This window comes from Epinephelus lanceolatus, chromosome 7 (genome assembly GCF_041903045.1).
Source record: "Epinephelus lanceolatus isolate andai-2023 chromosome 7, ASM4190304v1, whole genome shotgun sequence".
NCBI classification, from domain to species: Eukaryota; Metazoa; Chordata; class Actinopteri; order Perciformes; family Serranidae; genus Epinephelus; species Epinephelus lanceolatus.
Genome location: NC_135740.1, coordinates 12,169,885 through 12,182,717, shown reverse-complemented (window position 1 = coordinate 12,182,717; position 12,833 = coordinate 12,169,885). Strand labels below are relative to the sequence as shown.

General features: G+C 47.8%; 15 non-coding genes across 15 annotated transcripts; 7 read left to right on the top strand and 8 right to left on the bottom strand.

The window, feature by feature from the left end:
- Window positions 1–219: 219 nt before the first annotated feature.
- Window positions 220–301, bottom strand: trnal-aag (transfer RNA leucine (anticodon AAG)). Its single transcript has one exon. It is a non-coding gene; the product is annotated as a tRNA-Leu (tRNA).
- Window positions 302–466: 165 nt separating this feature from the next.
- On the top strand, window positions 467–538 carry trnap-ugg (transfer RNA proline (anticodon UGG)). The gene has a single exon. It is a non-coding gene; the product is annotated as a tRNA-Pro (tRNA).
- Window positions 539–1,904: 1,366 nt separating this feature from the next.
- trnal-aag (transfer RNA leucine (anticodon AAG)) lies at window positions 1,905–1,986 on the bottom strand. Its single transcript has one exon. It is a non-coding gene; the product is annotated as a tRNA-Leu (tRNA).
- Window positions 1,987–2,151: 165 nt separating this feature from the next.
- trnap-ugg (transfer RNA proline (anticodon UGG)) lies at window positions 2,152–2,223 on the top strand. Its single transcript has one exon. It is a non-coding gene; the product is annotated as a tRNA-Pro (tRNA).
- Window positions 2,224–3,589: 1,366 nt separating this feature from the next.
- Window positions 3,590–3,671, bottom strand: trnal-aag (transfer RNA leucine (anticodon AAG)). Its single transcript has one exon. It is a non-coding gene; the product is annotated as a tRNA-Leu (tRNA).
- Window positions 3,672–3,836: 165 nt separating this feature from the next.
- trnap-ugg (transfer RNA proline (anticodon UGG)) lies at window positions 3,837–3,908 on the top strand. The gene has a single exon. It is a non-coding gene; the product is annotated as a tRNA-Pro (tRNA).
- Window positions 3,909–5,274: 1,366 nt separating this feature from the next.
- trnal-aag (transfer RNA leucine (anticodon AAG)) lies at window positions 5,275–5,356 on the bottom strand. Its single transcript has one exon. It is a non-coding gene; the product is annotated as a tRNA-Leu (tRNA).
- Window positions 5,357–5,521: 165 nt separating this feature from the next.
- Window positions 5,522–5,593, top strand: trnap-ugg (transfer RNA proline (anticodon UGG)). Its single transcript has one exon. It is a non-coding gene; the product is annotated as a tRNA-Pro (tRNA).
- Window positions 5,594–6,959: 1,366 nt separating this feature from the next.
- Window positions 6,960–7,041, bottom strand: trnal-aag (transfer RNA leucine (anticodon AAG)). Its single transcript has one exon. It is a non-coding gene; the product is annotated as a tRNA-Leu (tRNA).
- A 165-nt stretch (window positions 7,042–7,206) lies between these two features.
- trnap-ugg (transfer RNA proline (anticodon UGG)) lies at window positions 7,207–7,278 on the top strand. Its single transcript has one exon. It is a non-coding gene; the product is annotated as a tRNA-Pro (tRNA).
- Window positions 7,279–8,644: 1,366 nt separating this feature from the next.
- trnal-aag (transfer RNA leucine (anticodon AAG)) lies at window positions 8,645–8,726 on the bottom strand. The gene has a single exon. It is a non-coding gene; the product is annotated as a tRNA-Leu (tRNA).
- Window positions 8,727–8,891: 165 nt separating this feature from the next.
- Window positions 8,892–8,963, top strand: trnap-ugg (transfer RNA proline (anticodon UGG)). The gene has a single exon. It is a non-coding gene; the product is annotated as a tRNA-Pro (tRNA).
- A 1,366-nt stretch (window positions 8,964–10,329) lies between these two features.
- Window positions 10,330–10,411, bottom strand: trnal-aag (transfer RNA leucine (anticodon AAG)). The gene has a single exon. It is a non-coding gene; the product is annotated as a tRNA-Leu (tRNA).
- Window positions 10,412–12,013: 1,602 nt separating this feature from the next.
- trnal-aag (transfer RNA leucine (anticodon AAG)) lies at window positions 12,014–12,095 on the bottom strand. The gene has a single exon. It is a non-coding gene; the product is annotated as a tRNA-Leu (tRNA).
- Window positions 12,096–12,260: 165 nt separating this feature from the next.
- trnap-ugg (transfer RNA proline (anticodon UGG)) lies at window positions 12,261–12,332 on the top strand. The gene has a single exon. It is a non-coding gene; the product is annotated as a tRNA-Pro (tRNA).
- Window positions 12,333–12,833: the final 501 nt, after the last annotated feature.

The following is a 12,833-nucleotide window of genomic DNA, read 5'->3' as shown; positions in this document are numbered from 1 at the left end:
CAAAAGACTGCTTTGTCATCTTAAACCATAGCAATGTGAATGTGGATGGAATTGGTAGAGTCAGCACGGAGCCAGCCAAACATCCGCTCGTCTTTTGGTAACAGAGGTTGCTTCCCACAAGTCTTATAGCCTTACGTACACCAATAAGAGGTGCTTGCAATTTGGGACAACATCAGGCTACCACCTGAGTCACTTTATCTGATATCAGACATTGTCAAATGGCAGTGGTGGAATTTGAACCCACGCCTCCTGAGAGACTGGAGCCTTAATCCAGCGCCTTAGACCACTCGGCCACACTACCGGCAAGGAAGCCCTTCCCTTGTGTCTGCAGCTTTTTTTCCCCTGTTTCTTTTTTCCGCTAAGCCATACTCACGTGCGACACATGCCCTACATTGGACATTTCATGTTCCTTGCAGATCTCAGCATGTTTTCGACGAGACAGCCCACAACGTTTCCTCTTCCGCTTGGCTCGTTGGTCTAGGGGTATGATTCTCGCTTTGGGTGCGAGAGGTCCCGGGTTCAAATCCCGGACGAGCCCAAAAGCAAGAGCGCTACGGAGGTGACTGTTTAGTTTCTGAGGAACTGTGCAGGAGAGGAATATTGGGTGCCAGAGCCCAAATCCAGGCCCAAGACTTGAGCCCTGCTTCCACCAAACACCTTTGGTATGGTACCTTTGGAACCACAGGTAACCCTTCAGACATGGTAGCTAGACCCTAGCACCACAACCACAAACGGTAGTCTTCATGTGGGCCTGGTCACTGTATTGCCTTATTACCGGTGACACAGAGGGAAGTCCGCACCTCGTTTTATTGTGTGTTGCCTGGGGTGTGGGTATTGTGAAAACAGTGATGTAGTGGCTTTAAGTAGCTTTAGACTAGGAGCTAAGTGAAAATATGGCAAAGCGAACATGGGTGGAAGGGAGAGGGACATATTCCTCATCCAGAGCATTTAGAATTAGCAGAGGATGGTTTCGATCCATCGACCTCTGGGTTATGGGCCCAGCACACTTCCGCTGCGCCACTCTGCTCAATGTTTCAAATCCAGGGGTTTAAAAACCTGTGGTTCAATGTTGTGGGCACCTTTGGGAACTTGAGGGAACCAAGATTTCAGCAGCAATGGATGCCGCAATCAGGGCAATGGGAGCATGGAAGTAAAGTAAAGAGACATTATGTTGATCCAAAGTTTTAACAGTCAGCAGAGGGTGGTTTGGATTGACCGACATCTGGTTTATGAGCGTAGCACGCTTGGTTCAATATTGTGCGAATCTTTGGGAACCTGTGGCAACCAAGCTTAACCAATGTACAGGCTGAAAAATTAAGCATTTGGTGGACCTTGCGGTGATCCTTTTTCTAGTGATTTTCCCAATCCCATCCAATAATCTTGAACGTGTCCACTTGAGACACTTGTGGCAATGGAAAGCCCAGTCATTTGCTAACATGGCAAAGTGAGCATGGATGGAAAGGATAGAAACATCCTCCCACCTGGCCTGACCTCTACCTCATTTTTTCAGTATCGCTCCTGCTCTGCTCAGTGGTGTTTCACAAACTCTAGTCAAGGTACTCAACTCTCAGTGATTATTGCTCCCTGTCAATGAAGATTCTCAGTCATCCCAGTCATGGTAATCATAAGTGTTATATTGTAGGCAAGTGGACTTGCTTGCATTTCACTCTGCTTATGCCTGGCTGCAAAAGACTGCTTTGTCATCTTAAACCATAGCAATGTGAATGTGGATGGAATTGGTAGAGTCAGCACGGAGCCAGCCAAACATCCGCTCGTCTTTTGGTAACAGAGGTTGCTTTCCACAAGTCTTATAGCCTTACGTACACCAATAAGAGGTGCTTGCAATTTGGGACAACATCAGGCTACCACCTGAGTCACTTTATCTGATATCAGATACTGTCAAATGGCAGTGGTGGGATTTGAACCCACGCCTCCTGAGAGACTGGAGCCTTAATCCAGCGCCTTAGACCACTCGGCCACACTACCGGCAAGGAAGCCCTTCCCTTGTGTCTGCAGCTTTTTTTCCCCTGTTTCTTTTTTCCGCTAAGCCATACTCACGTGCGACACATGCCCTACATTGGACATTTCATGTTCCTTGCAGATCTAAGCATGTTTTCGACGAGACAGCCCACAACATTTCCTCTTCCGCTTGGCTCGTTGGTCTAGAGGTATGATTCTCGCTTTGGGTGCGAGAGGTCCCGGGTTCAAATCCCGGACGAGCCCAAAAGCAAGAGCGCTAAGGAGGTGACTGTTTAGTTTCTGAGGAACTGTGCAGGAGAGGAATATTGGGTGCCAGAGCCCAAATCCAGGCCCAAGACTTGAGCCCTCCTTCCACCAAACACCTTTGGTATGGTACCTTTGGAACCACAGGTAACCCTTCAGACATGGTAGCTAGACCCTAGCACCACAACCACAAACGGTAGTCTTCATGTGGGCCTGGTCACTGTATTGCCTTATTACCGGTGACACAGAGGGAAGTCCGCACCTCGTTTTATTGTGTGTTGCCTGGGGTGTGGGTATTGTGAAAACAGTGATGTAGTGGCTTTAAGTAGCTTTAGACTAGGAGCTAAGTGAAAACATGGCAAAGCGAACATGGGTGGAAGGGAGAGGGACATATTCCTCATCCAGAGCATTTAGGATTAGCAGAGGATGGTTTCGATCCATCGACCTCTGGGTTATGGGCCCAGCACGCTTCCGCTGCGCCACTCTGCTCAATGTTTCAAATCCAGGGGTTTAAAAACCTGTGGTTCAATGTTGTGGGCACCTTTGGGAACTTGAGGGAACCAAGATTTCAGCAGCAATGGATGCCACAATCAGGGCAATGGGAGCATGGAAGTAAAGTAAAGAGACATTATGTTGATCCAAAGTTTTAACAGTCAGCAGAGGGTGGTTTGGATTGACCGACATCTGGTTTATGAGCGTAGCACGCTTGGTTCAATATTGTGCGAATCTTTGGGAACCTGTGGCAACCAAGCTTAACCAATGTACAGGCTGAAAAATTAAGCATTTGGTGGACCTTGCGGTGATCCTTTTTCTAGTGATTTTCCCAATCCCATCCAATAATCTTGAACGTGTCCACTTGAGACACTTGTGGCAATGGAAAGCCCAGTCATTTGCTAACATGGCAAAGTGAGCATGGATGGAAAGGATAGAAACATCCTCCCACCTGGCCTGACCTCTACCTCATTTTTTCAGTATCGCTCCTGCTCTGCTCAGTGGTGTTTCACAAACTCTAGTCAAGGTACTCAACTCTCAGTGATTATTGCTCCCTGTCAATGAAGATTCTCAGTCATCCCAGTCATGGTAATCATAAGTGTTATATTGTAGGCAAGTGGACTTGCTTGCATTTCACTCTGCTTATGCCTGGCTGCAAAAGACTGCTTTGTCATCTTAAACCATAGCAATGTGAATGTGGATGGAATTGGTAGAGTCAGCACGGAGCCAGCCAAACATCCGCTCGTCTTTTGGTAACAGAGGTTGCTTCCCACAAGTCTTATAGCCTTACGTACACCAATAAGAGGTGCTTGCAATTTGGGACAACATCAGGCTACCACCTGAGTCACTTTATCTGATATCAGACATTGTCAAATGGCAGTGGTGGAATTTGAACCCACGCCTCCTGAGAGACTGGAGCCTTAATCCAGCGCCTTAGACCACTCGGCCACACTACCGGCAAGGAAGCCCTTCCCTTGTGTCTGCAGCTTTTTTTCCCCTGTTTCTTTTTTCCGCTAAGCCATACTCACGTGCGACACATGCCCTACATTGGACATTTCATGTTCCTTGCAGATCTCAGCATGTTTTCGACGAGACAGCCCACAACGTTTCCTCTTCCGCTTGGCTCGTTGGTCTAGGGGTATGATTCTCGCTTTGGGTGCGAGAGGTCCCGGGTTCAAATCCCGGACGAGCCCAAAAGCAAGAGCGCTACGGAGGTGACTGTTTAGTTTCTGAGGAACTGTGCAGGAGAGGAATATTGGGTGCCAGAGCCCAAATCCAGGCCCAAGACTTGAGCCCTGCTTCCACCAAACACCTTTGGTATGGTACCTTTGGAACCACAGGTAACCCTTCAGACATGGTAGCTAGACCCTAGCACCACAACCACAAACGGTAGTCTTCATGTGGGCCTGGTCACTGTATTGCCTTATTACCGGTGACACAGAGGGAAGTCCGCACCTCGTTTTATTGTGTGTTGCCTGGGGTGTGGGTATTGTGAAAACAGTGATGTAGTGGCTTTAAGTAGCTTTAGACTAGGAGCTAAGTGAAAATATGGCAAAGCGAACATGGGTGGAAGGGAGAGGGACATATTCCTCATCCAGAGCATTTAGAATTAGCAGAGGATGGTTTCGATCCATCGACCTCTGGGTTATGGGCCCAGCACACTTCCGCTGCGCCACTCTGCTCAATGTTTCAAATCCAGGGGTTTAAAAACCTGTGGTTCAATGTTGTGGGCACCTTTGGGAACTTGAGGGAACCAAGATTTCAGCAGCAATGGATGCCGCAATCAGGGCAATGGGAGCATGGAAGTAAAGTAAAGAGACATTATGTTGATCCAAAGTTTTAACAGTCAGCAGAGGGTGGTTTGGATTGACCGACATCTGGTTTATGAGCGTAGCACGCTTGGTTCAATATTGTGCGAATCTTTGGGAACCTGTGGCAACCAAGCTTAACCAATGTACAGGCTGAAAAATTAAGCATTTGGTGGACCTTGCGGTGATCCTTTTTCTAGTGATTTTCCCAATCCCATCCAATAATCTTGAACGTGTCCACTTGAGACACTTGTGGCAATGGAAAGCCCAGTCATTTGCTAACATGGCAAAGTGAGCATGGATGGAAAGGATAGAAACATCCTCCCACCTGGCCTGACCTCTACCTCATTTTTTCAGTATCGCTCCTGCTCTGCTCAGTGGTGTTTCACAAACTCTAGTCAAGGTACTCAACTCTCAGTGATTATTGCTCCCTGTCAATGAAGATTCTCAGTCATCCCAGTCATGGTAATCATAAGTGTTATATTGTAGGCAAGTGGACTTGCTTGCATTTCACTCTGCTTATGCCTGGCTGCAAAAGACTGCTTTGTCATCTTAAACCATAGCAATGTGAATGTGGATGGAATTGGTAGAGTCAGCACGGAGCCAGCCAAACATCCGCTCGTCTTTTGGTAACAGAGGTTGCTTTCCACAAGTCTTATAGCCTTACGTACACCAATAAGAGGTGCTTGCAATTTGGGACAACATCAGGCTACCACCTGAGTCACTTTATCTGATATCAGATACTGTCAAATGGCAGTGGTGGGATTTGAACCCACGCCTCCTGAGAGACTGGAGCCTTAATCCAGCGCCTTAGACCACTCGGCCACACTACCGGCAAGGAAGCCCTTCCCTTGTGTCTGCAGCTTTTTTTCCCCTGTTTCTTTTTTCCGCTAAGCCATACTCACGTGCGACACATGCCCTACATTGGACATTTCATGTTCCTTGCAGATCTAAGCATGTTTTCGACGAGACAGCCCACAACATTTCCTCTTCCGCTTGGCTCGTTGGTCTAGAGGTATGATTCTCGCTTTGGGTGCGAGAGGTCCCGGGTTCAAATCCCGGACGAGCCCAAAAGCAAGAGCGCTAAGGAGGTGACTGTTTAGTTTCTGAGGAACTGTGCAGGAGAGGAATATTGGGTGCCAGAGCCCAAATCCAGGCCCAAGACTTGAGCCCTCCTTCCACCAAACACCTTTGGTATGGTACCTTTGGAACCACAGGTAACCCTTCAGACATGGTAGCTAGACCCTAGCACCACAACCACAAACGGTAGTCTTCATGTGGGCCTGGTCACTGTATTGCCTTATTACCGGTGACACAGAGGGAAGTCCGCACCTCGTTTTATTGTGTGTTGCCTGGGGTGTGGGTATTGTGAAAACAGTGATGTAGTGGCTTTAAGTAGCTTTAGACTAGGAGCTAAGTGAAAACATGGCAAAGCGAACATGGGTGGAAGGGAGAGGGACATATTCCTCATCCAGAGCATTTAGGATTAGCAGAGGATGGTTTCGATCCATCGACCTCTGGGTTATGGGCCCAGCACGCTTCCGCTGCGCCACTCTGCTCAATGTTTCAAATCCAGGGGTTTAAAAACCTGTGGTTCAATGTTGTGGGCACCTTTGGGAACTTGAGGGAACCAAGATTTCAGCAGCAATGGATGCCGCAATCAGGGCAATGGGAGCATGGAAGTAAAGTAAAGAGACATTATGTTGATCCAAAGTTTTAACAGTCAGCAGAGGGTGGTTTGGATTGACCGACATCTGGTTTATGAGCGTAGCACGCTTGGTTCAATATTGTGCAAATCTTTGGGAACCTGTGGCAACCAAGCTTAACCAATGTACAGGCTGAAAAATTAAGCATTTGGTGGACCTTGTGGTGATCCTTTTTCTAGTGATTTTCCCAATCCCATCCAATAATCTTGAACGTGTCCACTTGAGACACTTGTGGCAATGGAAAGCCCAGTCATTTGCTAACATGGCAAAGTGAGCATGGATGGAAAGGATAGAAACATCCTCCCACCTGGCCTGACCTCTACCTCATTTTTTCAGTATCGCTCCTGCTCTGCTCAGTGGTGTTTCACAAACTCTAGTCAAGGTACTCAACTCTCAGTGATTATTGCTCCCTGTCAATGAAGATTCTCAGTCATCCCAGTCATGGTAATCATAAGTGTTATATTGTAGGCAAGTGGACTTGCTTGCATTTCACTCTGCTTATGCCTGGCTGCAAAAGACTGCTTTGTCATCTTAAACCATAGCAATGTGAATGTGGATGGAATTGGTAGAGTCAGCACGGAGCCAGCCAAACATCCGCTCGTCTTTTGGTAACAGAGGTTGCTTTCCACAAGTCTTATAGCCTTACGTACACCAATAAGAGGTGCTTGCAATTTGGGACAACATCAGGCTACCACCTGAGTCACTTTATCTGATATCAGACACTGTCAAATGGCAGTGGTGGGATTTGAACCCACGCCTCCTGAGAGACTGGAGCCTTAATCCAGCGCCTTAGACCACTCGGCCACACTACCGGCAAGGAAGCCCTTCCCTTGTGTCTGCAGCTTTTTTTCCCCTGTTTCTTTTTTCCGCTAAGCCATACTCACGTGCGACACATGCCCTACATTGGACATTTCATGTTCCTTGCAGATCTAAGCATGTTTTCGACGAGACAGCCCACAACATTTCCTCTTCCGCTTGGCTCGTTGGTCTAGAGGTATGATTCTCGCTTTGGGTGCGAGAGGTCCTGGGTTCAAATCCCGGACGAGCCCAAAAGCAGGAGCGCTACGGAGGTGACTGTTTAGTTTCTGAGGAACTGTGCAGGAGAGGAATATTGGGTGCCAGAGCCCAAATCCAGGCCCAAGACTTGAGCCCTGCTTCCACCAAACACCTTTGGTATGGTACCTTTGGAACCACAGGTAACCCTTCAGACATGGTAGCTAGACCCTAGCACCACAACCACAAACGGTAGTCTTCATGTGGGCCTGGTCACTGTATTGCCTTATTACCGGTGACACAGAGGGAAGTCCGCACCTCGTTTTATTGTGTGTTGCCTGGGGTGTGGGTATTGTGAAAACAGTGATGTAGTGGCTTTAAGTAGCTTTAGACTAGGAGCTAAGTGAAAATATGGCAAAGCGAACATGGATGGAAGGGAGAGGGACATACTCCTCATCCAGAGCATTTAGAATTAGCAGAGGATGGTTTCGATCCATCGACCTCTGGGTTATGGGCCCAGCACGCTTCCGCTGCGCCACTCTGCTCAATGTTTCAAATCCAGGGGTTTAAAAACCTGTGGTTCAATGTTGTGGGCACCTTTGGGAATTTGAGGGAACCAAGATTTCAGCAGCAATGGATGCCGCAATCAGGGCAATGGGAGCATGGAAGTAAAGTAAAGAGACATTATGTTGATCCAAAGTTTTAACAGTCAGCAGAGGGTGGTTTGGATTGACCGACATCTGGTTTATGAGCGTAGCACGCTTGGTTCAATATTGTGCGAATCTTTGGGAACCTGTGGCAACCAAGCTTAACCAATGTACAGGCTGAAAAATTAAGCATTTGGTGGACCTTGTGGTGATCCTTTTTCTAGTGATTTTCCCAATCCCATCCAATAATCTTGAACGTGTCCACTTGAGACACTTGTGGCAATGGAAAGCCCAGTCATTTGCTAACATGGCAAAGTGAGCATGGATGGAAAGGATAGAAACATCCTCCCACCTGGCCTGACCTCTACCTCATTTTTTCAGTATCGCTCCTGCTCTGCTCAGTGGTGTTTCACAAACTCTAGTCAAGGTACTCAACTCTCAGTGATTATTGCTCCCTGTCAATGAAGATTCTCAGTCATCCCAGTCATGGTAATCATAAGTGTTATATTGTAGGCAAGTGGACTTGCTTGCATTTCACTCTGCTTATGCCTGGCTGCAAAAGACTGCTTTGTCATCTTAAACCATAGCAATGTGAATGTGGATGGAATTGGTAGAGTCAGCACGGAGCCAGCCAAACATCCGCTCGTCTTTTGGTAACAGAGGTTGCTTCCCACAAGTCTTATAGCCTTACGTACACCAATAAGAGGTGCTTGCAATTTGGGACAACATCAGGCTACCACCTGAGTCACTTTATCTGATATCAGATACTGTCAAATGGCAGTGGTGGGATTTGAACCCACGCCTCCTGAGAGACTGGAGCCTTAATCCAGCGCCTTAGACCACTCGGCCACACTACCGGCAAGGAAGCCCTTCCCTTGTGTCTGCAGCTTTTTTTCCCCTGTTTCTTTTTTCCGCTAAGCCATACTCACGTGCGACACATGCCCTACATTGGACATTTCATGTTCCTTGCAGATCTAAGCATGTTTTCGACGAGACAGCCCACAACATTTCCTCTTCCGCTTGGCTCGTTGGTCTAGAGGTATGATTCTCGCTTTGGGTGCGAGAGGTCCCGGGTTCAAATCCCGGACGAGCCCAAAAGCAAGAGCGCTAAGGAGGTGACTGTTTAGTTTCTGAGGAACTGTGCAGGAGAGGAATATTGGGTGCCAGAGCCCAAATCCAGGCCCAAGACTTGAGCCCTGCTTCCACCAAACACCTTTGGTATGGTACCTTTGGAACCACAGGTAACCCTTCAGACATGGTAGCTAGACCCTAGCACCACAACCACAAACGGTAGTCTTCATGTGGGCCTGGTCACTGTATTGCCTTATTACCGGTGACACAGAGGGAAGTCCGCACCTCGTTTTATTGTGTGTTGCCTGGGGTGTGGGTATTGTGAAAACAGTGATGTAGTGGCTTTAAGTAGCTTTAGACTAGGAGCTAAGTGAAAACATGGCAAAGCGAACATGGGTGGAAGGGAGAGGGACATATTCCTCATCCAGAGCATTTAGGATTAGCAGAGGATGGTTTCGATCCATCGACCTCTGGGTTATGGGCCCAGCACGCTTCCGCTGCGCCACTCTGCTCAATGTTTCAAATCCAGGGGTTTAAAAACCTGTGGTTCAATGTTGTGGGCACCTTTGGGAACTTGAGGGAACCAAGATTTCAGCAGCAATGGATGCCGCAATCAGGGCAATGGGAGCATGGAAGTAAAGTAAAGAGACATTATGTTGATCCAAAGTTTTAACAGTCAGCAGAGGGTGGTTTGGATTGACCGACATCTGGTTTATGAGCGTAGCACGCTTGGTTCAATATTGTGCAAATCTTTGGGAACCTGTGGCAACCAAGCTTAACCAATGTACAGGCTGAAAAATTAAGCATTTGGTGGACCTTGTGGTGATCCTTTTTCTAGTGATTTTCCCAATCCCATCCAATAATCTTGAACGTGTCCACTTGAGACACTTGTGGCAATGGAAAGCCCAGTCATTTGCTAACATGGCAAAGTGAGCATGGATGGAAAGGATAGAAACATCCTCCCACCTGGCCTGACCTCTACCTCATTTTTTCAGTATCGCTCCTGCTCTGCTCAGTGGTGTTTCACAAACTCTAGTCAAGGTACTCAACTCTCAGTGATTATTGCTCCCTGTCAATGAAGATTCTCAGTCATCCCAGTCATGGTAATCATAAGTGTTATATTGTAGGCAAGTGGACTTGCTTGCATTTCACTCTGCTTATGCCTGGCTGCAAAAGACTGCTTTGTCATCTTAAACCATAGCAATGTGAATGTGGATGGAATTGGTAGAGTCAGCACGGAGCCAGCCAAACATCCGCTCGTCTTTTGGTAACAGAGGTTGCTTCCCACAAGTCTTATAGCCTTACGTACACCAATAAGAGGTGCTTGCAATTTGGGACAACATCAGGCTACCACCTGAGTCACTTTATCTGATATCAGACATTGTCAAATGGCAGTGGTGGAATTTGAACCCACGCCTCCTGAGAGACTGGAGCCTTAATCCAGCGCCTTAGACCACTCGGCCACACTACCGGCAAGGAAGCCCTTCCCTTGTGTCTGCAGCTTTTTTTCCCCTGTTTCTTTTTTCCGCTAAGCCATACTCACGTGCGACACATGCCCTACATTGGACATTTCATGTTCCTTGCAGATCTCAGCATGTTTTCGACGAGACAGCCCACAACGTTTCCTCTTCCGCTTGGCTCGTTGGTCTAGGGGTATGATTCTCGCTTTGGGTGCGAGAGGTCTTGGTTCAAATCCCGGACGAGCCCAAAAGCAAGAGCGCTACGGAGGTGACTGTTTAGTTTCTGAGGAACTGTGCAGGAGAGGAATATTGGGTGCCAGAGCCCAAATCCAGGCCCAAGACTTGAGCCCTGCTTCCACCAAACACCTTTGGTATGGTACCTTTGGAACCACAGGTAACCCTTCAGACATGGTAGCTAGACCCTAGCACCACAACCACAAACGGTAGTCTTCATGTGGGCCTGGTCACTGTATTGCCTTATTACCGGTGACACAGAGGGAAGTCCGCACCTCGTTTTATTGTGTGTTGCCTGGGGTGTGGGTATTGTGAAAACAGTGATGTAGTGGCTTTAAGTAGCTTTAGACTAGGAGCTAAGTGAAAATATGGCAAAGCGAACATGGGTGGAAGGGAGAGGGACATACTCCTCATCCAGAGCATTTAGAATTAGCAGAGGATGGTTTCGATCCATCGACCTCTGGGTTATGGGCCCAGCACGCTTCCGCTGCGCCACTCTGCTCAATGTTTCAAATCCAGGGGTTTAAAAACCTGTGGTTCAATGTTGTGGGCACCTTTGGGAACTTGAGGGAACCAAGATTTCAGCAGCAATGGATGCCGCAATCAGGGCAATGGGAGCATGGAAGTAAAGTAAAGAGACATTATGTTGATCCAAAGTTTTAACAGTCAGCAGAGGGTGGTTTGGATTGACCGACATCTGGTTTATGAGCGTAGCACGCTTGGTTCAATATTGTGCGAATCTTTGGGAACCTGTGGCAACCAAGCTTAACCAATGTACAGGCTGAAAAATTAAGCATTTGGTGGACCTTGCGGTGATCCTTTTTCTAGTGATTTTCCCAATCCCATCCAATAATCTTGAACGTGTCCACTTGAGACACTTGTGGCAATGGAAAGCCCAGTCATTTGCTAACATGGCAAAGTGAGCATGGATGGAAAGGATAGAAACATCCTCCCACCTGGCCTGACCTCTACCTCATTTTTTCAGTATCGCTCCTGCTCTGCTCAGTGGTGTTTCACAAACTCTAGTCAAGGTACTCAACTCTCAGTGATTATTGCTCCCTGTCAATGAAGATTCTCAGTCATCCCAGTCATGGTAATCATAAGTGTTATATTGTAGGCAAGTGGACTTGCTTGCATTTCACTCTGCTTATGCCTGGCTGCAAAAGACTGCTTTGTCATCTTAAACCATAGCAATGTGAATGTGGATGGAATTGGTAGAGTCAGCACGGAGCCAGCCAAACATCCGCTCGTCTTTTGGTAACAGAGGTTGCTTCCCACAAGTCTTATAGCCTTACGTACACCAATAAGAGGTGCTTGCAATTTGGGACAACATCAGGCTACCACCTGAGTCACTTTATCTGATATCAGACATTGTCAAATGGCAGTGGTGGGATTTGAACCCACGCCTCCTGAGAGACTGGAGCCTTAATCCAGCGCCTTAGACCACTCGGCCACACTACCGGCAAGGAAGCCCTTCCCTTGTGTCTGCAGCTTTTTTTCCCCTGTTTCTTTTTTCCGCTAAGCCATACTCACGTGCGACACATGCCCTACATTGGACATTTCATGTTCCTTGCAGATCTAAGCATGTTTTCGACAAGACAGCCCACAACGTTTCCTCTTCCGCTTGGCTCGTTGGTCTAGGGGTATGATTCTCGCTTTGGGTGCGAGAGGTCCCGGGTTCAAATCCCGGACGAGCCCAAAAGCAAGAGCGCTACGGAGGTGACTGTTTAGTTTCTGAGGAACTGTGCAGGAGAGGAATATTGGGTGCCAGAGCCCAAATCCAGGCCCAAGACTTGAGCCCTGCTTCCACCAAACACCTTTGGTATGGTACCTTTGGAACAACAGGTAACCCTTCAGACATGGTAGCTAGACCCTAGCACCATAACCACAAACGGTAGTCTTCATGTGGGCCTGGTCACTGTATTGCCTTATTACCGGTGACACAGAGGGAAGTCCGCACCTCGTTTTATTGTGCGTTGCCTGGGGTGTGGGTATTGTGAAAACAGTGATGTAGTGGCTTTAAGTAGCTTTAGACTAGGAGCTAAGTGAAAACATGGCAAAGCGAACATGGGTGGAAGGGAGAGGGACATATTCCTCATCCAGAGCATTTAGAATTAGCAGAGGATGGTTTCGATCCATCGACCTCTGGGTTATGGGCCCAGCACGCTTCCGCTGCGCCACTCTGCTCAATGTTTCAAA